This window comes from Chiloscyllium plagiosum, unplaced genomic scaffold (genome assembly GCF_037043375.1).
Source record: "Chiloscyllium plagiosum isolate Xiang-an unplaced genomic scaffold, Cpla_swu_hap1 HiC_scaffold_38, whole genome shotgun sequence".
Classification (NCBI taxonomy): domain Eukaryota; kingdom Metazoa; phylum Chordata; class Chondrichthyes; order Orectolobiformes; family Hemiscylliidae; genus Chiloscyllium; species Chiloscyllium plagiosum.
This window is the reverse complement of record NW_028270176.1, coordinates 83,006,562-83,014,136: the sequence shown is the minus strand read 5'-3', so window position 1 is coordinate 83,014,136 and position 7,575 is coordinate 83,006,562.

Below are 7,575 nucleotides of genomic sequence, written 5' to 3'. Positions count from 1 at the left end.
ATCCAATCCTGCATCCAGACAGACAGATTTCCCTGTATCCCAATCATCCTTCTTTTCTGAATGAGCCATCAATGTATTCTGTCATATCCTCAAAGAATTCAATAAGGTTTGTGAGGCATGACCTACTCCTCACAAACCCATGCTGTCTCTAATTTAACTATGGTTTTCCAAGTAGTCATAAATCCTTTCTTTCGAGTCCAGGCCAATAATCTGCACGCCACAAACATTAGACCAAATCTGTAATTTCCAGAATTCTACCTCCGTAATATGGTTCAGACGCTACAAATCTTCTCCCCTCTGCCATGTTCCCCAGAAGGGCACTGGAGGGTGGTGGGGATTACAGAGATAGAGAGGGGTATCAGGACAGGAGGATTTGGCAGACATTAGGAAGATTGCAATGCCAAAAGGAGGCTTCAGTAATTGTGAGGTTTCATGGTGATGAAGGCATTTGAGGAGGGAGGGAGGGAGGATTGTAGGGAAATGAGAGGTTTCACGGTTTAGGTGTTTTGTTAGGACTGGAAGAGGTTACTGAGTCGGGGAGCTTTAAGCACTGGAGGTTGTTACATAAACATGGTTTTGGTTGCAATGGCAGGAAGAGGATTCAGGAAGCTGGAGAGTATGGGGTCTGAACGAGGTTACATAAATGGGAAGAGTTGTCAGGAGTGGAGGTGTTCACAGAGACAGCAATGGCCTGATCTGCAGCAGAGGACCCAGATTGGGAGGGATGTGGGGACTGGAGGTGGTTTCACAGGGAAGGAGGACCATAGACCGACAGGAGGTTACAGAAATGTGGAGAGCTGTAGGGCTGACGGGTTCATGGAGTTGGGAATGTTGGGAGGGATAGAGAAGTTTACAGGGATAAGGATGTTTGTAGGACAGGGCTGGATTACACAGACAGGGACTGTTTTAGGGAGCTGAGCAGATTACAGTGATAAAGAGGTTTATATCATCTGGCGGAACACACAGAGATATGGAGGGTCATCATGACTGAAGACGTTTATAGATATAGGAAAGCTTAGGTTCTGGGGGTTATTTAGACATGGAGGCTGTGGAATCTGGATTGGTTTTTGAGAGATTGGGTAGCAAGTTTGGTTGGAGACAGTTTCACAGATAAGGGAGCATAGAACAAACAGAAAGAAGTTCCTGCGGTAGGGAGGGTTTGAGTGGAGAGTGATGTTTACACAAATGGGGGTAAGAGCTGGAGAAGGTTATGGAGATGAGTAAATTGAAAGTTTGTGAGAAGATTTGTAGCTCGGGTGCTCGTTGTTGTGGTTCTGTTCGCCGAGCTGGAAGTTTTTGTTGCAAACGTTTCGTCCCCCTGTCAGTGCCTGGGAGCCTCCTGTGAGGCTAGCCACGAAACGACATGACCAGCTATCCCTAGTAGCCACACACGCAGACGATAAGCAACATGAATTCGACTGGGACAACACTACCATTATAGGGCAAGCCAAACAAAGAACAGCCAGGGAATTCCTAGAAGCATGGCTCTCATCCACAAACTCCATCAACAAACACATCGACCTGGACCCAATAAACCGGCCACTAGAGCAGACAGCTGAAACTGACAACCGGAAGCGGCAGGGACAGGCCACTATAATTGCCGGAGGAAACACCACAGAAGCAGTTCACAGGAGGCTCCCAAGCACTGAGGATGTCACCGAGACAGGGGACGAAACGTTTGCAACAAAAACTTCCAGCTCGGCGAACAGAACCACAGCAGAAGATGAGTAAATGTTTGGAGATGCAGGAGGAGCTTACATTGACAGGGTGGGTGATAGTGACGGGAGGATGTTACATTGTTAATGAGTCTTGTAGGAACAGGATCGGGAGAGGCACAGGCATTGGAGAGGGATCTACAGATCGGGAGTGTTGCAGGGACCTGAGAGGATAACACAGATAGGGCTGGTGGTACGGTCTCTAGAGAATGATGGCGTTTTAGGGACTGGAAGAGGTTTGGTAGATAGGGAGGGCTGTAAGAGCTGCAGGAGCTTATGGAGAGTTGAAGAGTTGGAGCAGTTTACAGAGGGAGGGTTCTCCGACAGGAGTAGGTCACAGATAGTGAGAGATGTGTGGCCGGAGAAAGTTGAAGAGAGGGGAGTTTTCGGGTCTGGAAGAGGTTACACTGACAGGGACAGTTAAAGAGACTGTAGCAAAAATGCATGGAGAAGGTTACACAGATAGGGAGGTGAGTAGGGACTGAAGGTGAATACATAAACTTGGAGGGTTGTATTGTTAGACAGAGCTTAGAGGGATAGGGACTGGTGTAGGGATTTACACAGATAGGGAAGGTTGTGTTTTTGGTGAAGGTTACACTGATACAGACAGTGTTAGGGAGTGTTTCATGGACTACAGAGGAGCTCAGACAGAATGTATTATGGGAGTGGAGGAGATTACAGACACAGAGATGGCTGTCGGGTTGAAAAGATGTTCTACAGATCCTCAGTACTGTAAGGCTGAAGGCAGGTTACAGTAATAAGGGTTATCTACACTTAATTACTTTTTGGATATCGAGAAAGTCTCAGAACGGGATTGTCAAAAGTAAGTATAGACAGTCCAGATGAGTTTACAGAGATATAAATGTTTTTGGGGGTTTCAGGATGGAACAGTGATTGGGAGTGCTGTAATGAATGGCAATAGTTATAGAGAGGGTTCTAAGAGCAGGAAGAGGTGACAGTCATATCGATCTTTGTAAGGACTGGAGAAGCTTACATCGCCAAGGAGTGTTTGAGAAACTGTTGGAGATTACACATATAAGGAGAGTATTGAGGATGAGGCAAGGTTCAAGAGACGGGGATGGTTGACATGACTGGACAATAACCTGAATAGAATCTCCAGTGTGGAAACAGGCCATTCGGCCCAACAAGTCCACACCAAACCTCTAAAGAGCATCATAACCAGACCCATCCCTTTCCCTGTCTAATAAACCCTGCATTCCTCATGGTGAACTCACCTAAACCACACTTGCCTGAATACTACAGTCAATTTATGATGGCCAATCCACGTATCGTGCAAATGTTGGACTATGGCAGGAAACCAGAGCACCCGGAAGAAATCCACACAGTCGGGGGGAGAACATGCAAAGTCCACACAGACAGTCAGCCAAGGCTGGAATTGAAGCCAGGTTCCAGGCACAGTGAGACTGATTATACAGAGCACTGCAGAGATTGGACTAGGTCACAAAGTTCACAAGGGTTTATTGGAACAGGAGGAAAATATAGTCAGGAAAAGGAGAAGCTTACATAGATGGTGTCCATGAGAGGGACTGGAGGAGGTTAACGCAATAGGGAGGGTTGTGCATTCTCTCGACAATTAGAGGTAGGGACGGTTGGGGAGACTGGATGAAGTTAGTCATACTCAGAGTTGTACACACTCTGAGTGATGGCAGATGGAGTTTATTTCTGATCACTGTGAGGTAAGGCACTATGGGAAGTCTCATAAGCGAAGGATATACATCATGAAGGGTAGGTCCTCCGGAGAACTGAGTAACACCGGGACCTTGGTGGGCAAGTCCCTGGATGTCTGAAGGTGTCAGCATAGGTTGACAGGGTGGGGAAGGCACCTGAACTAGAAGCAGGAGGTGATGGGGCGAATTGTTAGAGCTGCTTGAGAGGATATAATCTAATCTGGCAGGGTGTTGCACCTTAAACAGTCATAAGGCCAGAAAGAAGTTTGAGGTTGGTGACCAAGTTAAAGATAGCAACTTCAGCAGACAAGGCACACAAGAACATAGCAGGAAATGGGAGAGGGGGAACTGATGATTAAACTGCATTTATTTCAATGTAAGGGGCCAGACAGCTAAGGAAGATGAACTCGGGGCATGGATTGGAACATGGGACTGGGATATTATAGTTATTACAGAAACAAAGCTGATGGAGGGACAGGACTGGCAACTCATTGTTTCAAGGTGGAGATGCTACAGGAAGCATCGAAGGGGAGGCAAGAGAGGACGCGTGGTGGTGGGTTTTGATTGCATGAATCATTACATCAGTACTTAGAGAGGATATTCCTGTAGGATCACCCAGTGTAGCAATGTTAGTGGAATTGAGAAATAAGAATAGGTCATCACTCTGACACGATTGTCCTACTGACCCCGAATAATCAGTAGCAGACTGAGGAACAAACATATCAGGAGATCTCAAATATCAATCATAATAATAGGGCTGTTATGGTTGGGGTTTTTAAACTTTCCAAACCGAGACTGGGACTGCCAGTGTTCAGTGTTTGCAAGGGAGGAATTTGGTAATTGTGTTCCAGAAAACTCCCAATCAATATGTAAATGGCCTGAAAAGAGAAAGGGGCAAAACCTGACCTCCCCTTGGGAAACAAGGTAGGGAAAGGGACTGAGGTGTGAGTGGGAAAGCATTTTGCCAAAGTGACTCAAATATATTAGTTTGAAAATAGCGATGGAAAAGGACAGGGCTGGTCCACAAGTTCGAGTTATAAAATGGGGCCAAACCAATCTTGATAATATTAGCCAGGAACTCTCAAAGGGTGATTAGGGAGTCTAGGGAAGTCTGGCAAGTGAGAATATTTTAAAAGTGAGATAAATTGAGTGATCACCACCAGCATGTTCCTGAAAAGGGGGCACATGTCAGGTATAGCCAACTGGATCAAGGGAATCCCTGAGGATATACAGGGACTTTAGCAGTACACTTTGGGTAGAAATCAGGAATGCAGAAAGGGTACATGAAATAGCCTCAGCAGAGAATGATAAGGAGAATCCAAAAGTGATTGTAGAAATATATTAAAAGAGTAACTCGAGACAAAATAGTGTCCCTTAAAGATTAATGAGACCATTGGTGTGTGGAACCGCAGGATATGGTTAACACCTTAAACACATTTTCTACTCCAGAACTTATTGTGGACAAAGACTGGGGAACTCAGGGAACAAGAGTAATACGTTAGACCACATTTGGAGTTCTCTGCAATTCCAGTATCCCCGCTATAGGAAGGATGTTGTGAAAGTTGAAAGTGTTCAGAAAAGATTAACAAGATGTTGCCAGGATTGTTGCTGAATAAGCTGGGGTTATTTTTCCTGGAGCATCGGAGACTGAGTGGTGACTTGACAGAGGTTTATATAAACATGAGGGGTATGGATTGGGTAAACGTGCTGGAAAGGCTGGAGGGTGGCATAGTGGGCAGTGAAGGAGGTTTTTTGAGATTACAAAGGGATCTTGATGAAATGGGTGAATAGGCTGAAAAACTGTAGATGGTATTCAATCTGAATAAATGCGAGGTAGTGCACTTGGTAAAACAAACAAGGGTAGAGCTTATACAATTAATCAAGGTCTTTTCCCTGGGGTTCGAGAGTCCAAACCGAGAGAGCATAGGTTTAAGGTTGAAGGGGAAAGGTTTAAACAGCACTGAAGGGACAGCTTTTTTATGCACATGGTGATGTATGTATGGAATGAGCTGAGAGAGGAAGTAGCAGATACTGATACTATGACAACATTTAAAAGGTATCTGGATGGGTATATGAATAATAAGGGTTTAGAGGTACATGGGCCAAATGCTGGTTAATGGGATGGATTTATTTAGATCTTCTGGTCAGCATAGATGAGTTGGACTAAAGGGTCTGTTTCCATGCTGCCCATCTCTACGAATTTAAAAGAGTGCATGTTATAGAAGAGGTGGTGATGGAGACTTTACAAAACAAAGTTATGGAAAGACCCAGGACCTGATTAAGTGTATCACAGGACATTGTGCGATGCTAGGGTAGAAATTGTGGAGCCGCGAGCAAAGATATTTGTACCGTTGACAGCCATGTGTGATGTGCTGGAAAGGCTGGAGGGTGGCATAGTGGGCAGTGAAGGAGGTTTTTTGAGATTACAAAGGGATCTTGATGAAATGGGTGAATGGGCTGAAAAACTGTAGATGGTACTCAATCTGAATAAATGCGAGGTAGTGCACTTGGTAAAACAAACAAGGGTAGAGCTTATACAATTAATGTTCGGGCCTCGGTTAGTGTTTTAGAGCAGAGGGACCTCCGGGTTCAGGTACATAATTCTTGAAGTTTGCATCACAGGATGGAATAGACAGTGCTTCGCATGCCTGACTATTGCTCAGTCCATTGAGTGCAGGATTTGGGACGTCATGTTCAGATTGTGCAGACATTTATTAGGACTCTTCTGCACTACTCTGTTGAGTTCTGGTCGCCCAGTTATAGGGAGGATATTATTAAGCTGCAGGGTGTTCAGCAGAGATTTACCAGGACATTGTTGGATATGGAAGGCTTGAGTTCTGAAAAATGGCTGGATCGGCTGAGTCTTTTTTCACTGGAGCCTGGAGTTTGAAATGTGATGTTATAAATGTTTATTTTAAAAAATGAGATATAGATCGATTTAATGGTAGTTGCCTTTTCCGTAGGATGGGGGAGTCTCAAGAGGAGGGACCACATTTTTAAGGTTAGAAGAGAAAGATGTTCAAAAAAAAAGACATGGGGGCTATTTGTTACCCAGAGGGTGTTTTGATTGTGGAATGATCTTCCTGGGGAAGGGTGGATGTAGTTACAATGACAACGTTTAAAAGACAGAGATTTTAAAGAATATTTTGCATCAGTTTTTACTGTGGAAAAGGATATGGAAGATATAGAATGGAGGGAAACAGATGGTGATAACTTGCAAAATGTCCATATTACAGAGGAGCAAGTGCTGGATGTCTTGAAATGCATAAAGGTGGATAAATTCCCAGGACCTGATCAGGTGTACCCTCGAACTCTGTGGGAAGCTAGAGAAGTGATTACTGGGCCTTTTGTTGAGATATTTGTATCATCGATAGTCACAAGTGAGGTGCCGGAAGACTGGAAGTCGGCTAACATGGTGCCACTGTTTAAGAAGAGTGGTAAGGACAAGCCAGGGAATTATAGAGCAGTGAGCCTGATGTCGGTGGTGGGCAAGGTGTTGGAGGGAATCCTGAGGGACAGGATGTACATGTATTTGAAAAAGCAAGGATTGATTAGAGATAGAGATTTGTGCGTGGGAGATCATGTGTCACAAACTTGATTGAGTTTTTTGAAGAAGTATCAAAGAGGATTGAAGAGGGCTGAGCAGTAGATGTGATCTATATGGACTTCAGTAAGGTGTTCGACAAGGTTCCCCATGGGAGACTAATTAGCAAGATTCGAACTCACGGAATACAGGGAGAACTAGCTATTTGGATACAGAACTGGCTCAAAGGTAGAAGACAGAGGGTGGTGGTGGAAGATTGTTTTTTCGACTGGAGGCCAGTGATCAGTGGAGTGCCACAAGGATTGGGCCTAAGAATGGTGAATTGCCAAGGGTAAGGGAGTCAAAAACTCGAGAGTACAAACGGGACATGAGACAGCAAAGATTTAAAGAGGGAGCTGAGTGGCAACATTATCCACAGAGGATGGTGCACAGACTTCCAGGGGAACATGGGAGAAACAAGAACAATTACAACATGGAAAAGACATTTGGCAGGTACATGGAGGGGAGAAAGTTTGAAGAGCTAAGGGCCGAACGCAGGCAAATGAGACTCATTCATTATAGGAAATATGGAGAGCATTGATGAGTTGTACCACAGGTTCTGTTTCTGCGCTGTATCACTCTGTATCCA